At 39.8% G+C, this 12,016-nt stretch overlaps 1 long non-coding RNA gene across 1 annotated transcript; it reads left to right on the top strand.

Annotated features, from left to right (window-relative positions):
• The first annotated feature begins 723 nt into the window (after nucleotides 1-723).
• LOC115605591 lies at nucleotides 724-11,811 on the top strand. Its single transcript, XR_003990656.1, has 3 exons — nucleotides 724-858; nucleotides 3,678-3,762; nucleotides 11,515-11,811. It is a non-coding gene; the product is annotated as an uncharacterized LOC115605591 (long non-coding RNA).
• The last annotated feature ends 205 nt before the right edge of the window (nucleotides 11,812-12,016 follow it).

Below are 12,016 nucleotides of genomic sequence, written 5' to 3'. Positions count from 1 at the left end.
CCCAGCCATTTCTCCCAGTGCTGTAGCTCCTCTCTTGGCCCAGTCTCCTAGCTCTTTGCTTGACTGTGTTCAAAGCAAGCTGTAAATATCTGATAATGTCACCTATCTGTGCGGTTTTAATGGAGACATTTTCTAAACATCATCCTACGGGTATGGGCAATCTCCTTTTTCTGCTAGTGTTAGAACCATAAGAACAGTTGTTGCCCTGGGATTATAGTCCTGAGTTCAGCCTGGTCTAAAATAATCTAGAAAGTATGGATTAGAAGACTAAAGAATGGAGAAGCAGGCAGGCACATTTTAAAGATGTGCTCCTTTGCACCACTTTCAAAATGAATGCTATTAATTTTACATTTACACATTAATTTTTTACAAGATTTTATTTGAAGCATAGAGCTATAATTTAGGCTCAGGTTTTTGGTAACTTGAGGCTCATTTTTTTTATAACATCACCAGAAACCCTTGATGGAACTATCTCTGTAGTTCATGCTGACTTGCTGTTTATTCTCCCTCTTCAGTATATGGGAAGCCTCTGTAAAAGTCACAGCGGCAATTGCACTATTGGATTTGTATTGTGCCATTAAATGTGTGTGTCTATGAAATCTGCCAGGAAAAAAACAGTAAGTCTACATACTGAAGAAAAGTCTTGCATATGAGAGTGACTGGATATACTTCTGCTGCTGACATTTCAAACAATCATAGTTCAAGGTTGAACTAAATCAGTAAGACTGTCTTTTAATGTATTCACCATTTTTCTTGCCTTTCCTTTTCTTACCCTGCCCACAGACTGCACAGTAACTGGCACTGGAAAGAGATAATGGTACTGTATAGATGACAGAGCATAAAGAAAGCTTGGACCAAGTGACAATAACATTAATTATAAAATAGTAGAGAGAAAAGATGCATGTAGAGAAGACTTACTGCTATCAAGTTTTTATTCTCCTCTCTGAAAGAGAATATTAAGGATTCAAATTGCCTAGAATTCTCTGCATCGCACATTGTTTGCATCAGGTAAGTATAACTTTCTTGCACCTAGAGGAGCTTTACCAGTCATGGACATTATAAAAAGCATTTCATGTAGCACACTTTTTCATTTCTTTTCCCCTCACTTTAACTGTCACAACATTAAAAATAATTTCTTATGGGGCATTTCCCAGAGAGTACATGAGGTGCTGAGAACAGCTTGAATAACTTCACCCCTACCTCTACATCACACTTCTGGCTAATGTACAAGCGTGTTTGATGACCAAGGCTTCAACAGTATCACATCTCTGATCTCCAACTGCCTGTGTCATTCCGAGCTTGCCTTTATGCTTAATGACAAAGAAGGAAGCAGGATGCAAACTAGAGAGCCAGATAGGTTGTGCCTCTATTGTGAAATGAGAAGAATAACTGCAACTGGCTTAAGGCAGTTTCCCCAGCATCCATATGCCTCCTGTCTGTATTGGTGCAGTCATTGAAGCCTCATCTGAAGTGCATGGCAAGTATGCTCTGTGGTCAGAATACACCAGAGCTTAGTTTTCAACGTCCTTATTATCATTTCCCACTTTTCAAAAAGCAGGATATTACATGAAGGCAATGCATACCCTGATTTCCCCCAGCATAGAGATATGGTAGATATCACCAGGTCTTGTGAACTGAGAAATCATATCCTGTATCACCATTTAGAGACTACCAACTCCAACTGACAGTGTGACTCTCTGGGCAGCCAGTTGTCAACCCAAACTTGAGTGCTGAACATGACATCACGTTCAAGGGAAGTTGCTACTAGTATTTGTTTTCTTGTAGCCCCAGTACACGGCCAGCAAGTTGATATGACATCAAGCTGATTACAGATTTATGCTCCTGCATTTCCAAAGAAGTAGTAATAATTTTCTAACTTTCTTAGTTAGAATTAAAAAGGTAGCAAGCAATGTTATGGTAAGAAAATGGCTGGTGTGGTGCCCAACACGTTGAACCAGTGTATGCAGTGTGAGAGTACGGCCTAATCCTTCACCCCTGAAAAGGCATTTTGGGTATTTGCTGTCACTCCTAAGCGTCGTTTTTGTTCAGAGCTGAACTGAAGTTAACTTAAATAGCACTATGTAGTATAAATATACTATAGTATTTAATAGCATGTGTTTAATAAAACTAAGGCTTTCCATGTACACAAAAAGAACATAGCATATGTCCTTCTAAGCCTATAGATGAAGATTAGGGGATGTACAGTCTATGTCTACTAAAAATCCTACATGTACTCCCTCTCTCAGGAATTTGCTGCCTCACATCATATTCTTTTTGAAGACTGATACTGAACTACTTGTTATTTTTCATGCAAGCAGCATCTCACAGATCAAATTCTCCTGGCTATCAACAACTCTCCTGTCATTCTCTTACATCCTAACTTCAATTATCCATCATTTAAAAAGACATTTAATTACATTCTGCCCTTTCTTGGCTGTGCAGAAAAAGGCTAGCACTAGCTGTTAGAGTATTGTCAGGCTTACTTACAGAAACATTTATGTTGAAAGTATATGGTCTTGATAAGTGTGGGTTGCTTGCTTTTTTTTTTTTTTGGGATAAAGACAGGCAGAGGGGGTGGAAAAAGGAAGATGCATCAGAGAGAAATCAATATAGCTACTGCCTTCAGTTTGAAAATTAATTAAATCAGTTTGAAAATTAATTAAATCATGGACTAGCTCTGTGTTGATTTTCTTTTTGCTCTTTAAATAGTGGAAATACTAAGAGCCCCTGGGAAATATACATGTTGACATCCATCCTTCAAATATACTTAATATATTAATTAACAGCTGTTGTCTCTCAACCTTGTTGGCCCAAGGTGTGTACATTAGCATCTACACCGAAGATGAAGCTACCTTTAACCTTGTGGGAGGCACTACTTTACAAGCTCAAAATATTTGTAAACAGTTCTATTTTCTGATTGCCTTTTAAAGAGTAAAGTAGCATGCAAGCAAATGTTACACAGCTTGGTAGTACACCACTGATGGGACTGTTTCAGATGTATTTAGAAAGGAAGAAGCTAATTTCTCACAAGCCCATTTGCAGAAGAGATCTTTGCTGAATGCTTGACACAAAGACTTATGATATCTGATGAATACCCAGAACATAGACTAGACTAGACTAGAATATAACAGAAAAAACATGCCCAGTCTAGCTCTCAGATGGCTGTTCTGGCTTATCAGAAGGCGATGGGGCTGAGGAAATTTATACTTTCAAGCTATTGTCTTGGATACCAAGCGTAAGCAAAGAAATGGCTCCTATCTTTGCAGTGGTTCATCCCACTGTTCGGGACTGGAGCATGCTAATGATTGCAGGCAATCTGAGATCAGGAAATAGTCTCTCATTCTCCACTCTGGGGTTCAAATCTCACCTGAATCCAACTCTGAGGAACCTTTGCACACAGATGTAAGATTTAAATGCCTTCATAAAGGCATAGTGTTGCTTAAGCTAAGCTGTATGTGCGTATACCTGGATGCTCTCAAATGGCTTCCTGTCATTTGATGTTTTCAAATAAATTTGTCCTGATGCATGTGCTATACATGCCGTGCTGGCTTTGTATGCAGCTAAGAGTTTTCACCCTATTTTTCAAGGGGCACAGCAACTCACAAGGGTATTCTGAAAGTTTACTCTTGAAAGTGCTGTTTCCCTGTTAAGCATCCTCCTTCCTTTCTCATTCTCAGCTGAAATGCAGGAAGTAAAAAGAGATGCCGACCATCTGAACTACATGGCAAAGCACACAGCAGGAAGGACACGGCATAGATCTGTGTGAGTCCCTTCATCCCGTTGTCTCAGAGTAAACACACCCTGCAACTTTGCAGATGAACATTTCCCAAAAGCTGCCTTGTAGGACACTTGCGGGCAAATTGTGGCTCTAGAGGGTGGTAGTATCTCTTTGAAAACGTGACCAGTCAGAGTATGTGCTCTATTTGAAATTCCCAGGCAGAAAAGCTGTGCAATGTTAGGGAAGCATTGTGATAAATTTAGCAAGTGATAATGTAAACAGCGTGGAAAAAATGTGGCCTGTACAGGAGGGCACAGGCACATTTGCTGTCTGGGACATTACTGACCACTTGGAAACAAGATTGCAATGCATTTAAATCTGATCCAAAGAATTGTGTGTGTCCTCAGTTTTATGCTCTGCAGGTTGTCCCACTGGAGTCAGTGAGACTGCAGAGTATGTAGTTAAATGTTATAGAATTATTTGTTTTTGTAAGGATCAGGGACTTAGCGGGTAAAATGTCTTTGGCTTCACCTCCCAGATAGGTCGGTAATGTAAATAGGCAGTTACTCTTAGCTTTTGTCAGTGATTAATCTGCCTCTTACTTTCTCTGCTTAGCTTTACTATTTCTTTGTTGGTATTTGACTGACTTGTCACTTTGCTTGAAACCGTAAAAACATCAACTTGCCAGAAGCCAGAAAACAGTCTCACTCCTTTCAATTTATTTGTTTTCAATATCAATTCACTTAGAAGTCTAAAGATTCAGCCTCGCAGTATATTTTCCTGCAGCTGCGTTCATATCCCTATCCATAAACTCAATGCAAGTGAATTTCTCAGGAGGAGGACATTTCAAATGTCACAGAGAGTTAGTCAAATTGCTAAACTGCAGGCATTAACAAGAAACAATTACATAAACTCTCAAGCTGAGGCCAACCCTGCCTGCAGCAATTTGTTCGAATTCCTTTCCTTCTGTGTCTGTTGCTTCCCTAATTGTCTTTAACTGCTAGCTTTATAAAAATCAAATATCTTCATTACATCCTTATATTATACTGTAAACATAAATGAGATTGTTCATTCACAGTTCTAGGTCTCCTTCCCAGGTTATAAATATTGCTTTCTAGCCACTTTTTTTGCAAAGTGACCTTCTGTGATATTTGATTTTGATTGGTAAATACTGGTATTGTTTCCTCTTTTGACAAGCCATTGTTCAGACCTGAAATGGGAAATAGACCTGTAGGCTAATCCAGTGAGCCAAGTGCATGAATGTATAACTCACTTCATAAAATAAGGCTTCCACAGAGCTTGTCTCCTTAAAGAAATCAAAGGTAGATGCTGTGCACACATACACGATTGCACACATATGAATGCCTGACCTTAAAACTCCCAGGACCTTGAGGTACTTTGAGATCTAGACTTGCACAAAGTGCAGGATACAGAAAAAAATGTAAAGTAGCTATGTCCTTTCTTACCTCTATCCTAAGAGAAGTGTATTTCTCAATGCCTTGACAAAAGTAAAGCCATGATGGTATCCAGCTGGAACCAATGGGAATCTTTGCAAAGATATCAGCAGATTATGGATCAGCTCACACACGTATAAATATCTAGCACATGTAATTTTGTAAATTGCTCCTCCTGTTTTAATGGCATAGGAGCATACTTCAGTTTCATGTGACTTTTTTTGGCACAGATTGAGTAACTAAAGAACACTCTTTTAGTTACTAAAAGTTGACTTGTTTTTATATTCTTGGTTCACCCATCTAGCCTCACCAATGAAAGCCAGCACAATGTATGCATTTTCCTCTGTATAGTAAAAAAGTAAGGTAAATTTATTATAAAATCAATGAGTTCCTTGCTTAATTCTTCTTTTAGATAGTGTCATTGCTAACTGTGTTTATTATTTCAAACCTGTCTTGCTCTCTTTCAACGTGACAAAATATAATGTTAAATGGTCCGGTGAAAAGGGACACACCATAATCCTCAGCAGTTGATTCAAGGTTGTGAATTAGCATCAGAAAGCAACTAACTGTTTGGATTCAGACAAATTGGTAGGGTTACAGTAAATCTACTGTAAAGAAGGGGAACAGAGCGAATTGAAAAGAAACTTCCCAGACAGATTACAGTAAATACATAGTAAATCAGCTCTTGATAATTCAGGATGTACAGAGACAAAGAAATACTGGAGAATCCAGAGAGGGAGTTTGTTTACCTATCCATCCCGGTGAAGAAAAGCTTAGGAAAGGGAAAGGCTGGATTGTTGCAAGGGCAGAAGGAAGCATAGTATTTTTTCTGTCAACATCATAAAGAGTATAAAATGTCAGTGATATTGATAGGAGAAAAATGAAAAAGAAAAAATATGGTTCTGTTATACACTGAACAGTGAATGGTGCGGCAAAGCTCAGCTATGCAGCAGAGAGACTGTAATGGGTATGAAAGGCTGGACTGCTCATTTGGATGAGAAGATGACAAATTGCTAACAACTTGCTCTTGTTCAATTGCATTTTAATAACATGAAAGGGCTCAATGCAGCTGGCAAGAGGCACAGAACAGAAATTACCTTATAAAAAGATCATCTGCCTCAGTGTCTGTCACTGCTGTGCAAGAAGAATACAATAATGGGGGAAAAGATCAGGATGCCCTTGCTGTTTTTAACACAGTGGTATGAATGCCCAGATCCACAAGGATGTGGTTAAGGCAACAGACTGCCTGATGTCAGTATCTGTTTTTGTCACGGATTCTGGATGAAGGATACAGAGGTTGCCCAGAAACTGAGGGAGCAGCATCAAATCAAGCAGTGGTCAGGGCTGAGGGAACCAGAGCAGGGCATACCTTCTGTCCAGCTTCAAAATGAAGTTAGTGATCTTGCTTCCTTTTCATTGAGGTCCAGATCATGCCTTTATATTTTCAGAGACAGGATTTAGTTAGTAATAAACCATAAACAGAATAAAATGAAGATGCAAAGGCTGTTCTCCTTTTCCTTAACACATCCCCTGTTTTCCCTGCCTCACTTTCTCCCTAAACCACATCCAGAATAGATGTGATAACATTTCTAACTTTCATTTGATATGAAGAGTTTGGCACGTCCTAGTGTTTTGGATGCACATGTTGAAGCGGAGGGAGAAAAGACTAGGAGGTGGCCTGTACCAGACCTGCTTTCTTTTTTTCCGGCTGGCCTAGCATTCTCACCTCTTTTGCAGTTGCCAAAAGGCACACAGGAGGGGATGACACCTACTACAACACCCTCCTTCTGCAAAACACTTCCTCTGATGCAATATCCCAGATACTCTGGAAAGTAACTCTCTGACCCAGTCAGAAGGTGCTCCACATTCCCATCAGCGTGCCAAATCTGAACAGCATATTAGCTTTTGGGGACTGTTCTGAGACTGGGAACCCCACGCCTGCCAGAAAGGCTTTGAAGATGCTAAAAAACAAAGCCTGTACTCTCTTTGCTGTATGCTGGGAGTGAATGCATGTGGCTAAGCTAGCACCACTGTGATATAACATCCACATCAAAAGTAAAGGTTCAGTACATGGCTTACCAAATCTCAGCCAGCAACTGCATGGACTGAATACAACTGTAATATCTAGCCCTCTATGCTGAAAATATTCTGTTGCCACCTGTGAGGATGATCTTTCTGTTCATACAGAATTTACAATATTTGCACAGTGAAGATTTCCCCAAATCTAGACAACTATAAAGAGGACAATAAAATATACCAAATATTAGTCACCAGACAACAAAAAGGCTCAATTCTCCCTCCATCTTCGCATTGAGGCTTATGTGCTAGACAGAGAGCATCCTGCCTGAGATAAAAGACAGGAGGTTTAATCAAATTTTTTGCTTCCCATCCCAAAGGCGTTCAGGCTCCAGAGATGGCTCTGTATTTGAGGGGGCAACATATTCCCTTGAGATGGGAGAGCTTTCACTGAAGCGGCAGAGGCTAGGAAAAAAGTGCCAACACCCTGTCATGACTTACACCTCAGACAATCCTGTTGAAGCTGATAAGATTACACAGACTGTAAATCAGGGCAGAATGCGGCACCAGAGAAGTTTTTGATCTTCCATAATAAAACCCCAGAAAGATATAAGGTTTTAAGTCATGTTTTTCCCTGTTGTATCCATGGAGCATATACCAGCATAAGTCAGTGTTCATTCTGAAGCAATAATCCATGCTCAAAATGTAGTTCTCAAACACAAGGGCACAGCAAAGCTGTCTGGTTACAGATGACTACCTGCCTACAAAGGTCAAGTGTAAAACCTTAGCACTTGAAGGAATGCATGATTTGTGACATTTCCTCCTAATCAGTGGGAATGAAATTTCGCTCCAATGCTTCAAGTTGTGCAAGAATTTCTCTCTGATATTTTTTCACTTTATTTTTCTGTTTAGTGTTGGCATAATTAACTTTGAAATAACATTTCCATTACTGCACTTGCAGCCTTTCGGGGAAGGGTCCCTCTGTGCAGCAGAGTGATGTGGTAGTAATGGGATTACTCACAGGGTAAAGTCAAGGGTTTATAAAACTTTTTGCAAGAGCAGGATGTTAATTACTAGCTCACATACCAGAATCCAAATAATGAAACAGAACAGGATATACGTTTCCCCCAAAGTCTTCTGGACTCCTCTTGTTCAGAGCATTGGTGACACAGGAAGGGCTCTGCAGGAGCTTGAGCTCCATTCCCTGCCACTATTGTGTATAACGAAGGGGATTTATGTAACAAAATCACAATATTGAGCAGTGTCAAATGTGGAGAACTTAAAGTCACAATGCATTTAAAAAAATGAAAAGTCTGCACTGCAGAATAGTGAAGATGCTTGTACATTTTCCCTGACAGAGTTTTGTATCAAGATTTTAATTCAAATGAGCATTCTGAGGTGAAATAAAACATAATAGTCATTATTACTAAAAAGGAAAAAACCCCAGACTTAGAAGGCTGTTTCAGTCTGGAAATGAAAAAATGTCAAGTTTCCGCTTCAGGTTTCCTTCCTCCTCACTCTCTGCTCTCCCGACCTCCCTCCTTTAGAAGGCAAAAGGATGTGTGCAGGGACATATTTTTCATCCTCTTTTATTGTTCTTTCTCTTGGACATGTATAAATTTCACTGAGCTGAAATTAATTTCCAATAGACTGGATTTTTTAAAAAAAACATGCTTTTGAACATTTCTTTTGTGTTACATTCTCTATATTTTTGTTCCACCTCATCATCTCAAAGCAAACTGTTCTTTCTCTCCCTTAATGTGATGTTCTATATTCTTTCTGAGAAAAACCACTGAAATGAACTTCACATTGTTCAGATAAGAGAAGCAAACCATGGCACTGCTAAGATTTTAACAATTATGAATAGTTTCATTCTGTGATTAGCCAATTACTCCCACATCCTCCCTTTTTTCCTTTCTGGACCAAGAGATGCCTTTGAAAAATTTACAGAGATTTATGAATTCAGTTAGAAATACCAACACTTCACAACTTGCACATCAACATTAGGCAAAACCAGGAAAACATTCACATCATTGCCTAATGCAACATGGAAATCAAGTAATTACAACCAGATACAACATACACCAGCAACTGCAAAATATTTTATGAGAGAAGGGAAAACTGTAGTGACAAATTATGTAAATAGTCCATACGGGAGACATGTAAATGACTGAAAACATGCTATTTGCAGGCTCCTAACTGATTCCCAAGGGAATCGTTAACTGTATGTAAAATATGGAAGATTACTTCCAGGTCCTTTTCTCTATTGTATCACTCCTCCCATTGTCTCATTAATTAACACACTTCTCACACTTTCTTCTTTGTTTCCTTCAAATTGTTTCCAGCTAAGAATAGATGAAAACTACAGTCTAACCGAAATTGTATGACAGTTTCAATCAATAGGAAGCAAAGAGAAGAAAGTCAGTGGAATACCTCTACGTACACTAGGAATTAATTATAATAACCATATATACTTGATTAATCATTGCCATCCCCTCTTCTGAAAGGAGGCATAGGGGATTGAGGAGTTCTTATAGGACTGTGCTGGGTCTGTGTGAAACCTTGGAAAAGCAAAGCAGCCCTTCTTCATCCAGAAGCGTAACAAGCACTCAAGCTCCTAGGTGGAGCAAGGAGAACCAGGGCCCATGCCTGTTCCGTCTTTTGGAGGAACACTTCCTAAATGGCCATGACTGTATGGACAGAGCACCTGAGTAGTAAATTCTCCCTCTCAAACCCACCAGTGAAGGAAAAAGCCCTCCCAAGACTGTGGCTGTGAACGATTTTTAAAAGCTGATACGCAAATGTCAACAGAAATGACATTTTAGAGCTGTAAGATGCAATGCGTTTCCTTCAATAGTGCTGATTGACTAGCTGTTCCTTGTCACGTAGCTAATTGCTTGCCAGCTGCTAATCAATGAGATCTGAAATGCCATGTCTGCATAATGGTTAATCCACAGATTAAAAGAAAAATAAAGATAAAAGCATAGAAAACATCCAATATCCCTATGGCATTCATCCTCCAAGAGGTATCCTATGTAAGGCAAATACTCAAATTGGATGCAAGCGTTTTGGGAGGGTGTGAGGAAGACAGAATTGACAGGTACTCTTTGCATTAAATCTCTATGCTTGTCCTTAACTAATAAATTCCCAAAGCCGCTCTCTGACAGACGCTGTGGAGGCAGGAAAAAGGCAACTGAATCCCTCAGTGACTGCATAGCTCTGATATAGCTTTAGACACAGTGAAGTTCTCCAGATTCCATGAAAAGACTATCCAAATGACCACTGCCCCATGACTTAATAGGTCTCTCAGAGAGTGGGGCCCATTTGTTCTTATTGTGTTCTGATGATCCGGAGTGTCTGGGTGCAGACTGAAATCTTTCTGACTGGGCTGCAAATGGCTCTCAGAGCAATTTCAGGCTGAAATTATCCAGACAGTTATCCAGACATTCTCAGGACTGTATCAGCCAAATGGCTATTTCCCAATGTAGAATTAAAAGCCTGATACTGAACAGATTATGTTTGGGAGAGTCAAAAGGATATAGAGCATATTCTTCTGTAAAATTGGAATGTAATTATGACTTCTGGGGCATGGTAAAAATAAATTATTGCATTTGTCAAATAATTTGAAAAATACTATTTTGTATGCAATTCAATGGGTGCACAATATTTCAGAAAACACAACAGTGCAAATTCATACTGCCATAGCACACGTAGTAGTTTGCCATGCCAAAACAAAGAGTTGGTCTGTCTTCATTCGCAGCCCATTTGCACAATGATCAATTCCATCATGCATATTTTGGAGCAGAGCAGTACAAATCTTTAGCAAAAGTTGTTGAAATGAATAAAATTAAATAACCAGCTGATCTGAATGTTTTCTCTCTCTTTCTCGTACATTTTTTGGGGGGTGAGTGGCATGACTTCAACATAACTTTGTACTGCATCTGCTTGTGGTACAATTGTTTGGTTGACTATGGGTTCACTGTTTGGGCTTTTGAAATGCAAGCATGGTATGCTGAAGGTGAAGAAGGCACAGGGAGTCGCAGCAGTCACCATCACAGACTGTTCCCTTGTGGACTTAATATACATGTGTCTCTTGCAGGACTGTTACATAGAAGTAGCGGCCGGCTGATAGGACCCATGCAAAAAAACTGCTTCTGGTTTTGTATCTGAAATTCCTGGGGAATATAGGAACCCTCCTCCCCAATGTTTTTCTGCTGTGCTGGGGATTTGCCAGTGTTTGAAGCGTAGGATAGGGACTAAGGAGGAAATCAAATGATCCATCAGTGTCTATAACCTTCACTTTCTCCTATCTCCTGTTAACATCAGGACAATGAGGGGCAGGAACAGCTCTGGCGCCTCTGAACAAGCACTGCTTTCGACATCTCTCTCCTGCATCCTTCAGTGGCTAAGATAAAACTGAGCCAAAAAAACCTAGTTGCACTAAGGTGCTTTTAAATGGACTAGAGACATTCACAGCTTGTGAAGAAAGACTGAAGTTGTCTTCAAAATAAGCAAAACCAACATTTTTCACCAAGGGTAATTAGAAAAGAAACAAAATTGCACAGCTTGCTCAGCCCACGCTGCCTGGTCCCGTTGATGTGCAATCCCTCTCCCCCCAGGATGAACCTGCTCTGCTCTTTGTTTCCCTCCTCAAGAGGAAAATAAGCCTCAAGGACACAGGTGTGCAGTGATATTAAAAATAGACACCACTTTTCAAAACAGCCCCTAAAAGAGTAATCACTAGAATGAGCCTCTGCCTGTGTTAGCTCATCCATTCAGTGCTCTGGTTTTCAGAAATGAAACCAGGCTTTCAGAAACACAGCTGCCC

This window comes from Strigops habroptila, chromosome 3, assembly GCF_004027225.2.
Source record: "Strigops habroptila isolate Jane chromosome 3, bStrHab1.2.pri, whole genome shotgun sequence".
Lineage (NCBI taxonomy): Eukaryota > Metazoa > Chordata > Aves > Psittaciformes > Psittacidae > Strigops > Strigops habroptila.
This window is presented reverse-complemented; position numbering and strand designations above follow the sequence as displayed.